The sequence below is a fragment of the Pseudonaja textilis genome, chromosome 3, assembly GCF_049901715.1.
Source record: "Pseudonaja textilis isolate UNSWEBS1 chromosome 3, rPseTex1.2, whole genome shotgun sequence".
NCBI classification, from domain to species: Eukaryota; Metazoa; Chordata; class Lepidosauria; order Squamata; family Elapidae; genus Pseudonaja; species Pseudonaja textilis.
The window spans coordinates 104,632,292-104,654,838 of record NC_141992.1 but is presented as its reverse complement, the minus strand read 5'-3'; the positions used below and the strand labels follow the sequence as shown (position 1 = coordinate 104,654,838).

The 22,547-nt window shown below is 46.3% G+C and overlaps 1 protein-coding gene across 5 annotated transcripts in view; it reads right to left on the bottom strand.

The window, feature by feature from the left end:
• The window catches only part of LOC113438168 (carboxyl-terminal PDZ ligand of neuronal nitric oxide synthase protein), a 169,164-nt gene that overhangs the window by 35,378 nt on the left and 111,239 nt on the right, over positions 1-22,547 (bottom strand). The window lies entirely within an intron of this gene.

Here is a 22,547-nt window from a genome sequence, read left to right as displayed (position 1 = left end):
TGCTCACAGAATCATTCAACCATCATCAATCATTCATATCTATCTGCCATCGGCTAGCTCAGTCTCTCAAATTTGCTTGCCATGAGTCTGCACTAAATAATAGAATCTTCAGTCCTAAGGGAGGTTCGGCTGTGCTTAAAAGCAGAGCCAAAGATCTAAAGACTAGCTAGAAAGCAAGAAATCCAACCATTTCCGGCTTCCTAGCTAATCTAAATCTCCCGGCACAGCAGAACAGATGATGGTTGGAAAAAGGAAAAATAGCAATTTAGCAGGCAAGTTTGCCGGGTAAGGAGTGAGTGGGCAGGGGGAGCGTTCCCGGGGGCCATGTGGGCTGTGCAGCCTTGTGTTTCTGCGCAGCCTGGATTAATTGCTTTGGGGAAGTGCTCTGGGGGTGAGATTTCTCTGTGGCCCACCAAAAATTTTCTCATGGCCCACCAGTGGCCATGGCCCACTGGTTGGCGACCGCTGCGCTGGATCATGGAGAAAGCTAGGGACTTCCAAAACCACATCTACTTCTGCTTCATTGACTATGCTAAAACCTTTGATTGTGTGGATCACAACAAATTGTGGCAAGTTCTTAAAGAGATGGGAGTACCAGACCATCTTATTTGTCTCTTGAGAAACTTATATGCAAGTCAAGAAGCAGCAGTGAGAACTGGACATGGAACCACTGATTGGTTCAAAATTGGGAAAGGAGTCCGGCAAGGCTGTATACTGTTGTCCTGCCTATTTAACTTATATGCAGCACACATCATGAGAAAGGCGGAGCTATTTGAATCAAAAGTTTGAATTAAGATTGCCAGGAGAAATATCAACAACCTCAGTTATGCAGATGATACCACTCTAATGGCAGAAAGTGAAGAGGAACTAAAGAGCCTCTTGAGGTGGCTGAAGAAGGAGAGTGCAAAAGTTGGCTTGAAACTTAACATTAAGAAAACTAAGATCATGGCATCCGGCCCTCTCGATTCCTGGCAAATAGTTGGGGCAAAAATGGAGGTAGTGACAGATTTTATTTTCCTGGGCTCCAAGATCAAGATTGGGACTACAGCCAAGAAATTAAAAGACGCTTGTTCCTGGGAGGAAAGCTATGGCAAATCTAGACAGCATATTAAAAAGCAGAGACATCACCCTGCCAACAAATATGTGTATAATCAAGGCTATGGTTTTCCCAGGTGCAATGTATGGCTGTGAAAGTTGGACCCTAAGAAAGGCTGAGTGCCAAAGAATCGAGGCCTTTGGATTATGGTGTTAGAGAAGACTCCTGTGAGTCCCTTGGACTGCAAGGTGATCAAACCGGCCAGTCCTAAAGGAGATCAACCCTGACTGCTCTTTAGAAGGCCAGATCCTGAAGATGAAACTCAAATACTTTGACTACCTAATAAGAAGGAAGGACTCACTGGAGAAGAGCCTAATGTGGGGAAAGATTGAGGGCAATAGAAGAAGGGGACGGCAGAGAATGAGGTGGTTGGATGGAGTCACTGAAGCTCTAGGCATGAGCTTAAATGGACTCCGGAGGATAGTAGAAGGCCTGGAGGAATGTTGTCCATGGTGTCGCGATGGGTCGGACACAACTTTGCAACTAACAACAATCTCAATCAGAAGGCAGATATAGAACACTATTCTGAATTTTGAGTAAGCAACAAACTAGATACATTTCTGCAATAATATGTAGTTTGTCACTTAGACATGAGGGCATAACAAGGAACACATTTTTGGAGTGGCCATTCCTGAATTATATTCCCAGAGAGCAAATAATAACTATCATAAAAGTTATGATGTAATTTAGGTTTAAATGGTTTTTTTAAAGTAAAAGGTAATGGTAAAGTTTTCCCTGTCAGTCATATCTGACTCTAGGGGATGCTACTCATCTCACTTTCTTGGCTGAGGGAGCCAGCACTGTCTGAAGACAATTTCCATGGTCATGTGGCCAGCATGGCTATATGCCAAAGGCACAATTTAAGCTGTTACCTTCCCACCAAAGTAGCACCTATTAATCTACTTACATTTGCATGCTTTTGAACTGCTAGCTGGATAGGAGCTGGTGCAAGTAATGGAAGTTCACCCCATTGCATGGAACTCAGGTCTTGAACCTGAGCTATCAGCTCTCCAACTGACAAGCTCAGCATCTTTAAAAGTAAACCAATTTAAACCTAGAAACAGAACAGTGTTTTCCAACCTGACCAATTTTCAGTCAATGGGATGTCAATTTCCATTATTCTCAGCAATAGCCAATGTGTAAGGATAATTCTCTCTCGGTCTTTCATCCCAGATAACCAAAACACATTGGCTTTGCCTCAAAGCAAGCAATGTGACATGCTCCGGCTCTATTAAGGAAAAAGGTCTGCCTAACGCCTTCTGCTCCAAGTTAAAAAACAATCTTGCCTATTTGAAACTGAGAGAGCGAAAATGGAATGAAAATAAGGAAGATGTATTTGAATAAAGAGAAAGGGCGTTGGTACTTACCTGACACACCTGTTCTCTTTGAGCTGTGAAGAGCATCCAGTAGTGGGAGGTGCTTCAGTTCTCTGCACATCTAGGCTGGGCTTAATTTGTGTAACGCTCCTCCTCCTCCACGGGACTCCTCCCCAGCGTTCCCCAGTTTTGGCGAAGACGAGAGAAATAAACACCCTCGCCCTCAATGCCCTAACAATTCGTTGGCTGAAAGAGGGTCCACCAGATGGAAAAGGGATGGGGCTGGATGCTCTTCACAGCTCAAAGAGAATGGGTGTGTCAGGTAAGTACCAATGCCCTTTCTCCCATGAGCTGTTCAGAGCATCCAGTAGTGGGACATACCAAAGCTTGGTCTGTCCTACGGGAGGGACTCCGTCTGGCTTGGACTCTCCTCCTGGTCCCTGTGGACCCGTTACAGAACTCTTCTGCCAAAGGAGGCCTCAGCGGATGCAAACACATCTATTTTATAATGCCTAATGAAGGGCGATGGAGAGGCCCAGGTTGCGGCTCGACAAATTTCAGTTATTGGTGCCTGCGTGGCCCACGCTGACGATGTTGCGGCGCTCCTTGTTGAATGAGTTGTTATGCCCCTGGGCACCTATAGTGACTGAGTCTGATACGTTTTCACTATTGCAGCCTGTAGCCAACAACCTATTGTGGAAGATGAGGCCTTGCATCCCTGAGTGTTGAGCTGAAACGACACAAATAAAGCTTCCGTTTTTCTGAAAGTTGCTGTGCAGTGAATATATATTTGCAATGCTCGTCTCACATCAAGCCAATGCCATTGTAGTTCCAACCCTTGGGATGGCCGGGGACAGAAATTAGGAAGTATCAGCTCTTGTGTCCTGTGAAAAGCTGAATTGATTTTGGGTATAAACGTAGGATCAGGACAAAGGACCACCTGGTCAGAATGAAAAATGCAAAGGTCCTGTCTGATCACCAAAGCTGCCAGTTCCGAAATATGACGAGTGGAAGTGATCGCTACAAGGAAAACTACTTTATACGTCAGAAATTGGAGGCTTGATGATTTCAAGGGTTCGAAAGGGTACTTGGTGAGTACAATGAGGGCCTTGTTAACGTCCCAAGTGGGATAATGGTGAACTGCTGGCGGGTGTAAGTTTGTGGCTCCTCGAAGGAAACTGCATGCGTGGGTGATGAGAAAGAGACAGTAGACCCTCACAAGTGACAACTGATGCCAAGGCCGCCACCTGTCTTTTCAACATATTAGGTGATAATCCCTTGTCAAACCCCTCTTGTAAAAACTCTAGGATCTGAGCCACTGATGGAGAGATGGGATCAATGTGAGACTTAGTACACCATTTGCAGAAACTGGACCACGTGGCATTGTAAATGCAGGATGTTGAGGGGCATCTGGCAACTTGGATGGTGGTGATAACTCTGTTGGAAAATTTTTCGCTCTTCAGACGTCTCCTCTCAACCTCCAGACTTCCACCGTATCTATGACTGCCCCCAGATGGATTAATCGAGTCGATGGTGTTAAATGACTCTTTTCCCAATTGATTGAGAACCCGTGTTGTTGTAAGGATTGTAATGTAGTCTGAATATCTCTGACTGCTTGATGATGGGAAGATGACAAAATTAATATGTCATCAAGGTAACACTGGAGTCACACAGGGATACCTCAGAGATGAGCAGCGAGAGCTGCAAGAACCTTTGTGAAGGTCCTGGGACAGAAGCTAGTCCGAAAGGAGGGGCTACATATTTGAAATGGTGGTTATTATAACAGGATCTCAAAAATTTATAGTGGGAAGGCCGAATAGAAATATGTAGGTATGCCTCCGTCAGACCTATAGACGTAAGGACGTCACCTTTTCTGATGCCAAGTAAGATAGATTGCAGGGTGTGCATTTTAAACTTGCGATATACTAAGAAATGGTTAAGACGTTTCAGATCTAATATTGCTCTCCACCCCCCCGAACTTTTGGGAACAACAAAAAGATGTGAATAGAAACCTTGCCCTCATTGGTTGGTAGCTGCTGGTTGGATGACTCGTATGTCCAGTAGATGTTGAATAGCTGTTTCCATAAGATTGTGTTTAACCGGATCTCTGGAAAGAGGGCACGACATAAAGAAGTCTGGGGGAGTGGATTGAAACTCCAGCGCAAGGCCAAATCTGATTGTGTCTCTGACCCACGAATCAGACATCGAGGAGTCCCATTGGTCCACGAATAATCTAAGGCATCCACCAATGGGAGTCGGGTCCAGGGAGTTATCTTGGGCGGAAAGACCTATTTCCTGCTCCTTGAAAGGATCTCTTGGATTGGCCACCCCTTCTGTTCCTATCCTCGTTGGACCTCCCTGGCTGCTGCCCTGGTCTGAATGATGGGGGTCTCTGGTATCTGGGTGAGAAGGGTCCCTGATAAAAGGGCCGAAAGGATCCCCTCTGAAAGGACTGAGGGTTTCTAGAATCTGATTTCCGAAAAAGGGAAGGTAGAATTTTCTTTTTGTTTTGGGTTTCGATTAGCAGTGGGTCGAGGGCAGGGCCAAACAGTCTGTCTCCCACAATAGGAGATGGGGCGTTGGTACTTACCTGATACGCCCGTTCTCTTTGAGCTGAGAAGAGCATCCAGAAGTGGGTGTTGCTTCAGTCTCTGCATTCATAGGCTGAGCTTGAATTGAGGAACGCTCCTCCTCCTCCACGTGTCTCCTCCATAGCGTTCCCCAGTTTTGCGAAGACGAGAGGAAAAAAATTCGTGCACTCATCCTAACTAACTAATTTGTCATTGGCCAGAACAAGACCCCACCAGACAGTGAAATTTGGCTGGGGCTGGATGCTCTTCGCAGCTCAAAGAGAACGGGCGTATCAGGTAAGTACCAACGCCCCTTCTCCTTAGAGCTGCTCAGAGCATCCAGAAGTGGGACATACCAAAGCTGGGCCTGTCCTATGGGAGGGGCACCAACTGGTCTGTAGCCACCTTGGGTTCTTTAAAAACCCTCTGTAGAACTCTTCTACCAAAGGAAGCCTCAGCTAAGGCAAATATATCAATCTTATAGTGTCTGATAAAAGGTGATGGGGAGGCTCACGTCGCTGCCCGGCAGATTTCGGTTATTGGTGCCTGGGTGGCCCAAGCTGCCAAAGTCGCTGCCCTCCTGGTGGAATGAGCAGTGACAACTCTAGGTACCTGCAAGGCCTGCGACTGGTATGATCTGGCAATTGCCGCCCTTATCCAACGGCCTATGGTGGACGGTGATACCTTGTGCCCTTGCGTCTTGGGTTGAAAGGAAAGAAACAAGGCCTCTGACTTTCAGAAGGACTCTGTGCGTTTGATGTAAATGCGCAATGCACGTCTCACATCCAGTGTGTGCCATTGCCTTTCCCTTTCCTGTGATGGCTTAGGACTAAAATTTGGAAGGATAAGTTCCTGAGCTCTGTGGAAAACCGAATTGACTTTGGGCAAAGGACCAGAGGACCACTCGATCAGAGTGAAATACACAGAGGTCCTTTCTGATGGATAGGGCTGCAATCTCCGATATTCTACGGGCTGATGTAATCGCTACAAGGAAGACAACCTTGTATGTTAGAAACTGGAGAGATGACTCCCTTAATGGCTCGAAGGGGGTTTCGTGAGTGAGTTAAGGACTCTGTTAAGGTCTCAGGTTGGGTACCGGTGAAGAGTCAGGGGGTGTAAATTGGTGGCTCCTCTAAGAAAAGCCCGAATACGGGGGTGATGAGAATCAGCTCCCTCACAGGAGATAACCGTTGATAAGGCTGCTACCTGTCGTTTTAATGTATTGGGAGACAGCCCCTTACTGTGTCCCTCCTGCAGGAAGTCTAAAACTTGGGCAATGGAGGGGGAAGCGGGGTCAGTTTGGAGCTTGTCACACCATTTACAAAAAATGGACCATGTGGCATTGTAGATTCTTATAGTTGAGGGTCGTCTGGCTGCTAGTATAGTGTCAATGACCCTGCTAGACAGGTTTTTCCCTCTTCAGGTGGACCCGCTCAACCTCCAAACAGTTAGTTGGAGCCATTGGGGGTCCGGGTGGAGAAGGGGTCCCTGAGATAGAGAGATCCTGTCTGATGGGATCCTCCAGGGCAGAGCCACTGAGAGACTGCGGAGGTCCGCAAACCAGGGCCAGTAAGGTGTTACGAGAAGTAGTTCTGCTTTCTCGTGAAGCAACTTCTGGATGACCCTGGGTACTAGCGGTAGGGGGGGAATGCGTACAGTAGTCCCATAGGCCAAGGACAACGTAACGCGTTGTGATTCTCTGCCCCTTGGGATGGGGACCTTGAATAGAACCTCGGAAGGTGGGCATTGAGGGGGGAGGCAAACAGGTCCACTACCGGTTGCCCGAATATGGATGCCGCCTCCTTGAACAGTGATGGGTGGAGGCTCCACTCTGACTGGTCTATGGTAGCCCTGCTCAACCAGTCTGCCTGGATGTTTGATAGTCCCGAGATGTGTTCTGCCCTGATGGAAAGGAGGTTGGACTCCGCCCAACGGCAGAGGCGCTCGGCTTCCCTCATCAATCGTAATGATTGTGTGCCCCCCTGCTTGTTTATGTGGGCTTTGGCCATCACATTGTCTGTGAGGATGAGTATGTGATGGCCATGTACCTGAGGGAGGAAGCTGCGAAGGGCCAGGTGCACGGCGTGGAGTTCCAGCCAGTTTATGTTGCATAGTCACTCTGTCGCTGACCATCTGCCCTGTGATGTGAGGGACTGCACATGAGTGCCCCATCCGAAAAGACTGGCATCTGTGGTGATGGTAAGTCTTTGGGGCTCCTTGAGGAGGCAGCCCTTGTTGATGGACGATTTGCTCCACCAAAGGAGGGACGTGAGGACCCTTGGTGGTACCCTGACCTTGAGTTTTGAGTTGCTTGTGCCGGATCTCTGGTATGGAAGCAGGAACCACTGGAGGGATCTGGTATGTAGACGGGCCCAGGGAATAATGGAAATACATGAAATCATTTTTCCCAGTAATTGTGATAATTGCAGAAGGGAAACCCTCCTGAGACGCCTGATGGTTCTAACGGATTTCTGGATACTGAGAAGTCTATCCGAAGAAAGGAACACCTTCCCTTTCAGAGTGTCAATCACCATCCCCAGATGGGTTATTCTGTTGGAAGGGGACAATTGGCTCTTCTTCCAATCGATAAGAAACCCATGCTCCTAGAGAGCTGCTAGGGTAACCTGAGTGTCCCTGACTGCTTGATCTTTAGAGTGGGATAGAATGAGGATGTCATCCAGGTAACACTGAAGGCGCACAGGGAGGGTCCTGAGGTGGGCCGCCAGCGCAGCTAGAACCTTAGTAAAGGTTCTAGGGGCGGAGGCTAAACCAAATGGAAGTGCCACGTATTGAAAGTGGTGGTTATTATAGCAAAAGTGAAGAAATTTGTGATGGGAGGGCCGGATGGCGATGTGTAGGTATGCCTCTGTCAGGTCCATGGATGACAACCAGTCCCCCTGTCTAGTTCCCAATAGGATAGATTGCAATGTGTGCATCTTGAACTTACGGTATACCAGATAGTGGTTAAGCCACTTTAAGTCCAGTATCGCTTTCCATCCCCCCGAGTGCTTTGGGACTACGAACAAATGGGAGTAGAAACCCCTCCCTCGTTGTGCGTGAGGGACCAGTTGGATGGCCTCTACGTCAATTAGGTATTGGATAGCAGAATCCATGAGGGTACGCTTAGTGCGGTCCTTGGAGAGAGGACATGGCATAAAGAAATCGGGGGGGGGGTGGACTGGAACTTGAGGGCAAGGCCAAACCTGATGGTGTCCCTGACCCAGGCGTCGGAAGTAGAGGAGTCCCACTGGTTGGGGAAGGCTTTAAGACGCCCGCCAATGGGAATGGAGTCGTATGGCCTATCTGGAGCGCCGGAAGGGCCAGCTACTTGGTCCCCGAAAGGGCCTCTTATAGCTACTACCCCTTCTGTTTCTGTCAGATGAGTCGGCCCTGTCTGGGGGTTACCCGGCCCGAAGGGAGGGGGCCTTTGATACCTAGGGGAGAAGTGGGGCTGGTAAAAGGGCCGAAAGGGAGCTCTACAAAAGGGCTGTGAAGTTCTAGATTCTGACCTCCGGGTGAGGGAGGAAGAAATTTTTTCTTGTTGCGACCCTCCACTAAGAGGGGGTCCAAAGACGGTCCAAACAATTTGTTTCCCATGATGGGAACAGAAGCCAATTTGACCTTATTCTTAAGATCTGCCTGCCAATGTTTCAGCCAGAGCAGTCGGTGGGCTGTGATGTGTGATGTAATCGCTCTGGTGGAGAATTTAACAATGTGATAGGTGGCATTGGCCGAGAACTCAGCTGTGGCCGTGATCTTGGCGATGTCCTAATGCGCTCTGACATTGGATGCTGGAACATGTTGTTTAAGCTGGCGGAGCCAGTGAATGAATGAACGGGTGAAGAAAGAGGCGGCCGTGGCTGATCTGATTGCCCAGGCATCTGACTGGTGTGCTTGGCGTAAAGCCAGCTCGGCCCGCTTCTCCTCCGGCCTCAGGGCCTCCAGTGGGTTGCTGAGGGTGGAGGAAGAGCAAGACCCACGATGGGCTCATCAACCTCAGCGGTACCCAATAAATTGGAAAATTCAGGGTCCAGATTGAATTTTTTTTAATCATGGGCCGACAGGGCAGGGGGGGCGCTGCAGAGGCCAACTGCTTAACCACGAGGTCAGAGAAAATGGGAGGAGTTGGGATGACCTCGGCCTCCACTACGGGCTATTTAAAGATGGAGTCCTCTGGACCTTCTGGAGCAAGAGGGGTGGGATCAGAGGGTGACTGAGTATTTAGGCCCGAAATATTCTTGGCCTTGAAAAGGAGGGACTTGAATAATTGTGGCTTGAATACCCCCACAAAGGCGGGTTGGTCAGGAGTGAGACCCTCGTCCTCGGACATCTCCCCTTCTAATGGGTCCACCTCAGAAAAGGGTTCGCTGTATTGCAAAGACCCCAAGTCAATCTCCTCTTCTTCCCTGATCAGATCTAGGTCCTCTTCCTCCTCCTCCTCCCTTACTGTAGGGGGAACCTCCCCCTGCAGGTGTACCTGTCCATGGAGCGGTTCCGATCTGGGAATGGATCTTACGAATTGAGACTCGTGTTCCGAGGCTGCCATGTAGTGCCCAGGCCTGGCTATTTGCTGGATTCCAGCCGCAATGCCTTGGCGGATAGCCAGCTCCATCCAGGATCGTAATTTCTCTGGGACTTCCTCTATGAGCGATTCCTCTTGGCGTAGGCCAGCAGCAGTAGGCGTGAAGGTGGCTTCAGGAGCCCTTCTAGCCAGAGATCCAGTAATCTGTGCCTGATGGCCCTGAGAGGGCGAGCTGTGCCTGGATAGTGAGGAAAAATCTGGAGGGGGGGAGCAGATGTAGCGGGAGTGGAGGGTGGGAGGACTGAAACAGGAGCCTCTTTTGAGCGTCTGGTAATCTCCTTCTCCAGGGCCCTATGGCACCTCAGGGCATCCCTTTGGGAGGCTTTGGAGGTCTCCTTAGCCTGTCTGTGCAAGTGATGGGTCTTAGATTTAGCCTTCAGAGAAGGTCCTCTAGAAGTATTACACTCTGCCATTTCTGTGAGAATACAAGTACTGCAGAATATGGTATGAGTCAGATTGAAGGCGGTTGGCGTGCCCAGGGACCAATCTGTAGCAAGACCAGGAGCCCTGATAATATTTCACCCCCGTGCGTATTTTAATAATAATAATAATAATAATAATAATAATTATTATTATTATTATTATTATTATTATTATTATTATTATTTTAAAGGTAACCAATTAGCCAAAAAAAACAACAAATCCAATCAGCTGAAAGGAGAACGCCTGAGGCCCAGAAAAACAGAGGAAAACTAGGGGCCTTTAGCAACCTTCCTTCCCAGGCAACACTGGGCGTGGGTTGCTGCTGCAACTGCGCAGCTGACAGTGAGCTGTGGTGGAGCCAACAATTTATTCCGAAGTTAAGAGTCAGAACCTTAATTGCAATGCAAGGGGAGAGGTGAAAATCACTTGGAAACAGGCCTACAGGTCCTGTAACGTCAAGCGGAGGGCACACACAGCAAGTAAAAGGTGCAAACAAAATGGCGGCGGACACGAGGCTTTCAAGATGGCGGCCGCAACGATGCGAGGGCTCCGCAGATAGCTCAGTGCAGATTTCTCCTCCAAGAGCAAGCGAGGCTCTTAATTGGAGAGAAGCAGGGAAGGGGGGGGGAATATCCCTTCCCTGCTGGAACGGTGTTCTCAGGGGGAAATAAACTGAAATGAAGCAATCCGAACTGAAAATAAGCCGCAAACTGCGAAAGGAAGGTAAAGCGGCACACAAGGAAGGCAGGGTAATGTTTTGGGAAGGGAGGTAGTATGAAGGCACTACTGGGTCTCCCCCTTGCCACCCATGGGGGTGCAAAACAGCACTTCCCTAGGGTGAATAGCAGACAAATGGACCACTTGTGCAGGGCTAAATGAGAGAGAAAACAAATTGAACCTGAAATCAGAAGAAATTGCGATTGAAGGCAACAAATCCTGAATCGGCCAAGGAGCTAGTCTATGCACTGCCTGTCTCGCACGAGGCTGAGCAAAAACTGGGGAACGCTATGGAGGAGACACGTGGAGGAGGAGGAGCGTTCCTCAAAATTAAGCTCAGCCTATGAATGCAGAGACTGAAGCATCACCCACTTCTGGATGCTCTGAGCAGCTCTAAGGAGAAGAAGCCAGATTGCATTGTGTTTAATGTCCGCTTGCCAATGTTTTAACCATAATAAGCGTCGCGCTGTGACATGTGAAGTAATGGCTCTGGATGAAAACTTGACCGCATGATGAGCTGCGTCAGCTGAGAATTCAGCGGCTGCTATAAGTTTTGCAATATCTTGGTGCGCTCTAATGTTGGAATTAGGGACATGCTCCCATAAGAGACGGAGCCACCTGAGAGAAGAACGGGTAAAGAAGGAAGCGGCCGTGGCTACTCTGATGGCCCACACATCAGACTGATGGGCCCTGCATAGGGCTAGCTCAGCCCATTTTTCCTCTGGCTTCAATGGCTCCAGCACTTTACTGGGAATGGAGGACGAGGATGCTAATCCCACTATAGGTTTGTCTACCTCGGGAGTATTCAACAATTTTGAGAAATCAGGGGCCAAATTAAAATATTTCCTGTCATATCCCATGGGGGCAGGGTACACTGCTGCAGACGCCCACTATTTCTGTACCAGGTCCGAAAACATGTGAGGAACTGGAATCACATCTGTCTCGACTACCAGTTGGTTGAAAATTAGATCTTCTGGTCCCTCTTCTGAAGGAGTTGGAGTGGTACAAGAGATCGACCTGTTCAGGCATGCAATGTTTTTTGCCTTAAACAAGAGTGATCTGAATAGTTGTGGGCGGAATAAGCCTGTAAATACAGGTTGATTGGGAACAAGGCCCTCATCCTCAGACATCCCCCTTTCTAAGGGGTCCGCTTCCGACAGGGCCTGGTCACTGTCATGTATTGATCCTGATTCAATCTGCTCCATTTGATCAATTTGATCCACATCTTCCGCCTCCTCCTCCTCCGTCGGCCCTTGGAGGAGCACTTCCCCTTGTAACTGTACCTGGGTATAGTGTTGCTCCCACCTGGTCAACAACCTTAGCGATTGAGAATCATAATCAGCAGTTACAGGATGTTCCCTGGTCAGAACTACGTGTTGAAGACCTGCTTCTATTCCCTGGCGGATTGCCTGCTCCATCGACACCTTCATCCTCTCTGGGGCTTCCTCTGGAAGAATGTCATCCTGTCGAAGACCAGCAGCCATTGGAGTGAATGTAGCTTCGGGAGCCCTTTGCATGGTCAATGTTCCAGGTAACTGGGCCTGTTGACTCAGGGGAATCAAGCTGCGTCTGGATGAGAGTGAGAGATCTAGAGGAAGAGGGTGGGAAGAGGTAGACGGTCCTGGGTTGGGGGACGGAAAGTCCTGTGAGGCCGTGTGCCTCCCTTGCACACTTATCTATTTGCTTTTCTAATGCTTTATGGTGGCCTGTTGGCATCCTTTTCTGAAGCTTTAGAATGACCTTTTGTCTGCTTACATTTGCACTGAGATTTAGCTTTGACCCTTAAGGTCTGAGAGCTACTACCACCTGCCATTTTGATTGAAAGAAATGCAGTATGCTCGTTATTCAAAGCAATACTGTGGAGGCAGTTGGCACGCCCAGGGGCCTGATCCAAGAAGGGACCAGTTGCCCTGATAATATCTTATCCCCTTCTTTTTTTTGTTAAAGATGTATATATGAGTCGTATCACAGTAATGATATATTTTGTTATTAAGATATTAATACCAAATATTTATTATCTGTAAATTATTATTATTATAGTGGATGATAATCACCAATATGTATAGCTATAAATATATATACCTAAATTAATAGAAAACAGCTTGATATAGTGACGATCCAAACAGCCAAATGAAGAACTCCTGAAAAAGCCAAGATAATAAAGAGAGGCCTTCAACAGCTTCCCTGCACAGGCAGACATGGGCTTGGGTGCTCACTGTTGTGCCACTGGATGGATAAGGCTGTGAGGGTTAAGCCAACAATAATGCATGGATGGCTAGAATCTAATAAGAAAACGAGGTGTAATAATTCCTTAGGTTATCTGAAGAGAAACCTGATTGGGAAGGAGAACTACTTCACACAGCTTGAGTTACAAATAGCGCGGCCATGCAGTCTTTAAAACAAAAGCAAAACAACAGCCATTACTTTTGGTGTGTGCGTGCTTCCCAACAACAAACTCCCGCTGTGTGAAGAAAATGCCTCTGACGACTTCTCCTTGTGGCTAAAAAATGGCTGGGAAAGGGGTGGAAAGAATTAAGCTTTTATGCTTTCCACACCAAGATGGTGTTCTGAGGGGAAAAAAAATCAAACGATACGACTTGGATGAGGGCGAAAATGTCCACGCCGCTATTGCCGATGTAAAAAAAGGCAATGCGGAATCACAATGGCAGGGGGTAGAACAAGCAGTTGGGGGGGCTCGGAGTGATGCCAAAGCCGCCCTCCACTTCGGGGCACGAAACGGAGCTGCCTGAAAATGCAAATGATCTCCAATGGCCAGATGGAGAGAGTTAACATCAGGAGATCGTAATGTGATTTGGAGGCTAAAAGCTTGAAAAAACAAACTGGACTATTTCCAAACCTGCTGAATAATTTTCCTGTTTCGGCCAAGGAAGAACAAAAAGCACTGCCTTTCCTCAAGGAGGCTGAGCCAAAACTGGGGAACACTGGGGAGGAGTCCCATGGAGGAGGAGGAGCGGTTCTACAAATTAAGCCCAGCCTAGACATGCAGAGACTCAAGCACCTCCTACTACTGGATGCTCTGAACAGCTCATGGGAGAAGGGGAAAGCTAAGATTATTCAGGCCCAGTTTTAAGCTTAGATTTTCTAGAAAACTAAAAAATAAGCACAATTGTACAAGTAAAATTGAATTCTTCTGATTCAAATAAATTCCTTACTTACTAGATATTTCCTTTTATTTTCATCAATTTTTCTAACCCATCTAAGATGTTTTTCAAGTTTTATTTCTACTTCCTAAGGCTTGAGCTATCTCACTCAATTTTGTGTAATCTGAATTTATTTTATCTTTATGTGTTAAACTAATTAACAGAAATAAAGAACAAATTATATCATTATTTTTGTTTCTGGTGCTTATTTTATTTATGCAAGCTCAGTTACTGTAATGACACCTTGGGAACTCTGTGCAACAGAATGTCCTATATAAATAGTAGATCCATTCTACCATCAGTCTTAAAGTTATCCCCATCTGTGATTTAAGCAGCATTATGTTTTTTTGAACCCAACCTTAATTATATTTTCAGATGATTATATAAAACAATTGAATTAATTTTTACAATGTTTTTCATTTTGAAAATAATGTTAGAGCCACTGTGGTACAGTGGTTAGAATGCAGTACTGCAGGATATTTCTGTTGACTACTGGCTCTGCAATTTGGCATATTGAATCTCATCAGGCTCAAGGTTGACTCAGTCTTCCATCCTTCCAAGATGGATAAAATGAGGATCCAGATTCTTGAGGGCAATATGCTGACTCTGTAAAGTGCTTAGAGAGGGCTGTAAAAGCACTGTGAAGTGGCATATAAGTCTAAGTGCTATTGCTATCTCCCAGTTGATATCTGGGGTGTATGGAATGTTCAGGGAGGGGTAACACCTCTGGTGTAGGGACAGGTTGTGTTCTTTTAGGGCAGCTCATCCACCTTTGATCCCCACCTGTCACTCAGCTCTCATCTGTGGCTCCTAGTAGCTGTAGAATGTGCAGCAGCCATACCCCGGGCAATAGTTTTGACCAAACCAGGTTGAGAGTAGCTGTTGGGTCACTGACCTTCAGTGAGAGGGACTTGTTTATCCCAAGCATGTGAGGCAGATTCTGGCGGAGTGAGCAGATGAAATCTACCAGAATAGAACAACGGTCATGAAGGCGGTCTCTGCAAGTGATGTGGTTATGCTAAGAGGTTATGCAAGACATGAAAGGCGCCCTGGTCAACCACTGTGCTCAGCCCATCTCCAACTGTCTCGACTCTTGTCCTGCCATTGGAGCAAGATGGAATCTGGGAAGAGAGAGATACTGACTATGCACACTTCTCCCTTACTTTAATCCAATTCATATGCAAGTCTTGACATCCCCCAACTCCCATAAACCTTCAAAGTCCTGTGGTGATGGGTGAGTGATGAAGTAGCAGGTGTGGATACACCGGGAGCTGTAGCCGCAGACCTGCACATAGGCAGCTCAGATCTAATGGTCGTCTTCTTGCTGACCAAAGCAACAGTTGGCTTTGGCAGCCCTCTTTAGGACTATACTGCTCACCTCCGTAGTAAGAGGAAGGGGCTAAAAAAGGTGCCCTAAACATTGTTGCTTCATAGAATCCTGGCCAGCTTACCAGGGGTAGAGGGGATCCCATTTCATATGGTGCAATAACAAAACTTCAAAGAAAACTTAGTGATACCACTCACTATTGGCACATGGAATGTATGCATGCTTCAAGACAACCCCTTAGTAGATCAACCAGAAAGAAGAACAGCCCTGGTCACCAGAGAGGTTGCAAGATTTAACATTGATATTGCATCCCCGGGTTAAACTCATCTAGCCAGCAAAATTAAGTTCACAGAAACAGGAGGTGGTTATACATTCTTCTGAAGTGGACACAGCAGTAATGAACGCTGTGAATCTGGAGTTAGTTTTGCAGTTAGGAATCATCTTGTCTGCAAACTTGCCAGTCTTCCCAAGGGCGTGAACAAATGACTCATGACACTGCATCTCCCACTACCAAGTGGAAAGCAAGCCACAGTGATCAGCACCTACACACCCACAAAGATGAATCCAGATGAAGTAAAGGACAAGTTTTATGAAGGTTTCAATGCCCTACTCTCATCCAGGAAGCGCACCGACAGGCTGACTCTACTTGGCAATTTCAAAGCAAAAGTAGGAACTATCATTCTGCCTGAGATGGCATCATTGGAAAAAATAGAATCAGAAAATGTAACAGCAATAGCCTATTACTACTGAAGACATATGTGACACATGATCTGATCATCACCAATACCATCTTTCGCCTGCTCACTCGCAAAAAGTTGTCCTGGATGCACCCATGCCCAGAGCACTGGCATCTTATTGAGTATGTCATCATGCAGAGGAAAGACAGATAGGATGTATGGGTGACCAAGACCATGCCAAGTGCTGACTGTTGGACTGACCATAGACTCATCATCTCCAAATTAAGCTTTCACATCAAGCCAAAGAGACATCTGCAGGGAAACAAAGATGTGATGAAACGGATTAACGTCAGTAAACTGAGGAACCTCAACACAGCGGCTTCACTAGCAGAAGATCTTGACAACCAACTCTCAGAGCTGCAAGTTAGAAGGAAATGTTGAGAAGGACTGGGACTGCTTCCACGATACTGTGCACTCTTCTACACTTCTTGGACCCTAATACAGGAAACAGCAGGTTTGGTTTGATGAAAACGATGAAGAGATCAAGGCCCTGCTTGCTGAAAAGCACCACCTTCACCGTGTTTATCAGAATGACCCATCATCAACAGCTAAGGAGAATGTCTTCAACAACACTTGCAGGACCATACAGAGCAAGCTTCACAAGATGCAGGACTCCTAGTTGAGTGCCAAAGCAGATGAAATTCAGAAGTCTGCTGATAGAAACAATGCCAAATGGTTCTACAAAGCCCTAAGATCCTTGTATGGACCTCAGACCTCAAGGAGTTCCCCTCTATTAGACTCAAATGGTGCAACTCTCATTACTGAGAAGACTCTGATTCTACAGCGTTGGGCTGAGCACTTCCAATCTGTACTGAACCACCCATCTTCCACCAACAATGATGCGATCAACAGAATGTCCCAGGTGGATATCAACCACAGCCTGGATGCCCCACCATCAAAGACTGAAACCCTACAGGCCATCAGCCAGCTGTCCAGTGGCAAGGCCCCAGGATCTGACATGATCCCAGCAGAAGTCTATAAGGATGGCGGTGCAGTGCTTATCGACAAACTCACTCTGCTGTTCCAGTTCTTCTGGAATCAAGGATCCATTCGTAAGGAACTGAAAGATGCATCCACCATACATCTCTACAAGAGGAAAGGGAATCGATAAGTCTGTGATAATCATAGAGAAATATTACTGCTTTCCATCACAGGCAAGTTCCTTGCACAGGTGTTGCTGAACTGCCTGACTGACCACCTGGAAGAGGGTTTATTATCTGAGACATAGTGCGGTTTTTGCAAAGAGCGTGGTACTGTGGACATTGTTGAGGTAATTCCCCGTTAGGAGAATGAGCGCATACAGGGAGATGTAGTGAGAATAATATTGAATAATACACACACAGCACACAGATACACTGTACAGTAAATGTAGGTTTTTACTTCCAATAAATGTTTAAGCAAAGTCCAAGATAAGCAGTTCAAGTCATCCACAGGTAAAGCAGTCAGTGTTCAGTTCAGGGATAATCCAAATAACAAAGTCCAGTATCAAAAAACAGCTTAGTAACAGACTTACATCAACAATCAGTAACAGTCATTAGAAGGAACAGCAACACTCTCCAGCAGAAGAAAACAGATACTCACTGAGACTTTCTCACTCCTAACAACCCAGGTTTCTGGCTCCATCTTATGGCCGTTTGAGAAACCACACCCAATTACAGTTTTTGCATTTTCTTAAAGATACAGTATTAAAATGTCTATCCTAGTTTATATATTTCCAACCCAAATAACTGTTAGGTGACTTATATTCCTAACAGACATGACAGCTCCAAGAGAAGTGTCAAGAGCAGAATCATGAATTGTACAACACCTCTGTGGATCTCACCAAAGCTTTTGACCCTGTCAGTTGTGAAGGTCTGTGGTGCATCATGTTGAATTTAGGTGCCCTGACAGATTCATCCTAATGGTATGTCAGTTCCCTGACAGCATATGGCTCCTGTTTTGGATGACGGAGAAGCTTCAGAGGTCTTTCCCATTACAAATAGCATCAAGTAAGGTTGTGTGTTGGCACCAAACCTGTTCAGCATAAATTTTTCAGCCATGCTGTCAGACGCTTTCCCAGAACAGTTCCTTGGGTGTTAGCCTGAGATACAGGACCAATGGGAAACTGTTCAACTTGTGAAGACTCCAAGCTGTCACAAGATAAAGGACACACTTCCTTTTTGTTGACAACTGTGTCCTGAATGCTGGATCAGAGCAGGAAATGCAAGCCAGTGTGGACAAATTCTCAGCAGCATGCGGCAACTTCAACCTCCTCATCAACACAAAGAAGACCGAAGTGATGCATCAGCCAGCTCCGAAAGCCCAACACCAATTTACATACCTTGGCAGCACCCTCTCCCGCACAGTGACAATTGACATTGAGGTCAACTGCAGAATTGCCAAGGCAAGCTCTGCATTTGGCAGACTACTGACCAACGTTTGGGACTGCCATGGAATAAGCCTTGTTACAAAGATCGAAGTTTACCGAGAAGTAGTGCTAACTACCCTGATCCATGCCAGTGAGACTTGGACTGTATACAGGAGGCATGCTTGGCAATTGAACCACTTCCACATGACCTGCTTCCACAGACTTCTGAGGACTGGTGGCAGGACAAAGTGCCAGACACAGAAATCCTATCCAGAGCAGGCCTGCCATTAGTTCACACCCTGCTGATGAAAACCCAGACACGCTGGGCAGGCCATGTTGCAAGGATGCCAGACCACTGTATATCTAAACAGCTCCTCTATGGTGAGCTGTTTCAAGGAAAGCGATTGCATGGGGGACAAAGGAAGTGATACAAAGACATGTTGAAAGCCTCTTTCAAGTCCCTGGATATTGACACCGCCTCCTGGGAAACCCTGGCACAAAATCGACATGGCGCACACTGACCCATCAAGGCTGCCAGACAGAATAACAACCATACCACAAGAGAAGCGAGCACTCCGCAAAGCCAGAGCTACAAATGTTGCAACAATGGTGCCCACACGTCTGCCTGACGTGGCAGAACATTTTGTGCCCGTATAGACCTTATCAGCCACCTGCAGACACACTGTGGACAGCCCGCAACCTGATGTCAAGGTCCTCTTCAAACACGATGGATGAACATCATCATTGCTATCTATCATGAGATACCCCATCATGCCCTAATCACACATCACACACTATAGTCCTGGGAGGTGGTGTAATAAAATGCATTATAATTTTATTTGCTTGGGTTGTTGTTATTTGCTAGTGAGGGCACAGAATATAGGATCCTTATCCATCCCACACCTCAGAGTTAAAGAGGAGGAGAGCAGGTAAAGGCATCCCCCTAAAAGACAAATAATGGCAGCAGTTAAGACCAAGCAGCTACATCAAGACAAAAACACAGGGCCACAATGTAGAATTTGGAGTTTCTGGGAAAGGAGAGTGAAACAACAGGATGAAAGAGAGTTTTCTGTAGAGGCCAAGTTTTACCTGCCAATAAAAGATACTGTGAGTTCTATTTTCCCTGTAAAAAAATAAAACTTTCTGACTAAGTGGTGATCACAGATGATAATAAGCCATCTGCTAAAAGTTAGATAGTTTCACTTTTTAATTAAGAGAAGTGAGATATTTTAGAATAGAAATAGAAATAATAAAAATAGAACAGAACAAAACAGAACAGAGCTTTAAGGGACTTTGGAGGTCTTCAGCCCTCTGCTCAAGCAGAAGAATCTATATCATTTTAGATAAGAGACTGTGGTTTCTTCCTAAAAACCTCCAGCAATGGAGCGCCCATGATTTCTGAAGGCAAGCTGTTCCACTGGTTAATTGTCCTTAGGAAGTTTCTCCTTATTTCTAGGTTGCTTCTCTCTTTGACTGGCTTCCAACCATTGTTTCTTGTTTTGCCATCTGGTGCTTTGGAGAACAAGTTGACCCCCTCTTCTTTGAGGAAGCCCCTCAAATATTGGAATACAGCTATCATGTTACCCCTAATTCTTTTTTTTTTTCTATAGATATATAGTTTCCCATGCTTCTTGAGTTGTTTTCCCTTTTAGGATTTTCATCCATGGAATCTTTCCTCTGAGTTTCTTAAAATCAGTTCTTTTAAAGTTTAAGACACTGTTGGATTATTTTATATTGCTTGTGTTTGCATTATATGGAAGTCCAGTATGATGTGGTCACTTTCACCAAATGTTCCTGCAAATTCAACTCCCTTTAACACTTCTCTATTAGTTAGAATTAGGTCCAGTATGGCCTTACTTCTAGTTTCCTCCTCTATCTTATAGATGATAAGGTTGTTGGCTAGGTTGGTCAGGAATCTGTTTGATCTCCCACTCGCTGCCGAGTTGGTCTCCCAGTTCTTTTTTCTCATCATTCCCTATCTCATTGTTTGATTTTTCTTGGAATTTATGTTGTGTTTTGTGTTTTAGAAACTCTTTAAGATTGGTCATCCACCCCGCTTCTGATGAGTTGGGCCAGTCCCCCCTCCCCAAGTACATTTTTCCCTGTTTTCATGAGGTGCAGCCCATCGCTTGCCAAGAAGAGCCCTTCTGTCAGCTTTGGAAACCATATTAGCGCCGTAAGCTTCCACACTGTCACATTCTTGAGCGTGGGAAGATGGGAGGGGAAATTTCATGGAGTGTATGTAGTTAGACATAATAGCATTCTTCTTTAAAGTCAAAGTCATGTTGTTCCTGCACCTGGCTAAGGAGTAGTAGAGGGGATGTCTCAAGTTGGAACGGATGGTGATTGGGGCATGTGATGGAATGATGGGTGCAGGGGGTGGATTTGTAATTTTTTACTAATTGGAGGAAAACCCAGAACTTTCATATTTGGGTTTTCCCAGATGTGCCAGTATGCCTACTCTAATAAAAGGAATTTTGAGAAAATATCTATCTCCGAGTTTTTAATTGGAGTTGGGGTTTTCTGGAACATTTGACACCTTCTTTTAGGTAATGCAGTCCATGGTCCAGGAAACCAAAATTTTATTGGCTACACCAATCGTTTAGCTCAGTGGTCATCTCACCACCTGCCTCGCCTCATCTTATGGCAGTTCCATACATCTTCCTGCCCCATTGAGGCTGTGAGCAACCAGATGGGATGGAGTGGGCGGGGCTTAACTAGGGGTTTTGGGGGGGTAGGGCTTATATTAGGCACAGCTGTGAAAATTGGGCTAAGATTTATTTTCAGGGTAGGACTTATTTCCAGGAAAACACGGTACGATTTCCCCTCCACCAATTCTGCTGTTGTGTTTCTCCCCTCCTCTGATTCTGCCACCACCAATTTCTCAGCCACTGTTTTCATTTGTTGATGGGTTGCTCCAGTCCCTTTATCTTCCTCCACATGGGTCACTGAGAAGGGCTGCCGGGCTAGCAGGAGGTGGGGGAGTGTCTGCTGATCTCACTGGGGAGGGATAAAATCCTCCACAATTCCTCCACCTGGAGCAGGTCAGGCTGGAAATTCGAAGGGGGATGGCTGTGGTAGTTGGGCTGCCTCTAGTTTGCTGGGCCCTGAGCCCTGGGATGCCTGGCTGCCCCCTTGAACTGGGCTGCCTAGACTGGAGTATGGGTCTAGTTAATTACCAAATGTTACCAGTTCGCTGCCTCCCACAACCTCCCTTCTTGCCTGCTGTTCAGCTGCTGGCTCACTACTCTCAGTTGCCTCTTTTCCAGCGTTGGGCTGCTTAGTTGGGCTCCTGAGCTGGATCTATTCTCTGTTGCCAGCTGCCTCCAAGTCAGCCATTCATTTGGTGCGCTGCTGTTTTGCTGGTGTTTTTGTCCTTACCCCAATTTCTTTTTTTCCTTTATCCCTTCTATCGTCGTTATCTAACTTTCTGCTTCTTTTTTCTCCATTTCCCCTTTCTCCTTATATTTTCTTAATTAATTTAGTAACTTCTCTCCCTGTGATTTGATACTGCTTCCGCTGCCACCATTTTAACTCATTGCTCTGTAAGAGAAGAGTATATAAGTCCTCCATCTTGTCAGGCACTTTCACTTTCGACCTTTGTTTCCAGATGTCTTCTTACTAGCTATTTCACCAGCTGTTGAGGAAAGATGCTGGAGGAAATACATTGTTTCAAGTATCATCAACACAGAGCATAAATAAAAATCTTGCTTAGAAAGTACAAAGAAGCTCCTGTTAGCCCCGAAGCTATTTTGAGATGAAACCATTTTAGGAGCACCTTCAGGGCTGCCATAGCAAGGCCAGTTGGAGCTGTGGGAACATAAGTGGGGAGACAGAGATAGCTGGGGATATATAACCACAACAACATTTGTTCCCATGGATGCTCTACCAGGTGCTGGAGAGGCATGGGAGACCTGGTTGGCCCATGTGACGGATGTGTGACCTGAACTTTGGGGTTTGATTTGGGTGGGGAAAACCTCAGGTTTTCTCCAGATATGTCAATATGACATACCTAATAAATCTATACTTTGAGAAATATGCTTGCCTTGGAGTTTTGATTCTGTTGGGTGTGTTAACTGGAAGCCTGACAGCTCCTTTCCCACAGCACGTAATCTCCTCCACCCAACATGAGGAAAATACTGAAAACCTGTTTACAATTCCCATGTAAATAGACTCTTAGAAAATAGAGATATAAACTATGCACAATATCCAGAGTGGGATGATGACCTTCAGTTGTTAGAGGGATTTATAAGAGGCCCTAAGCTTGTATC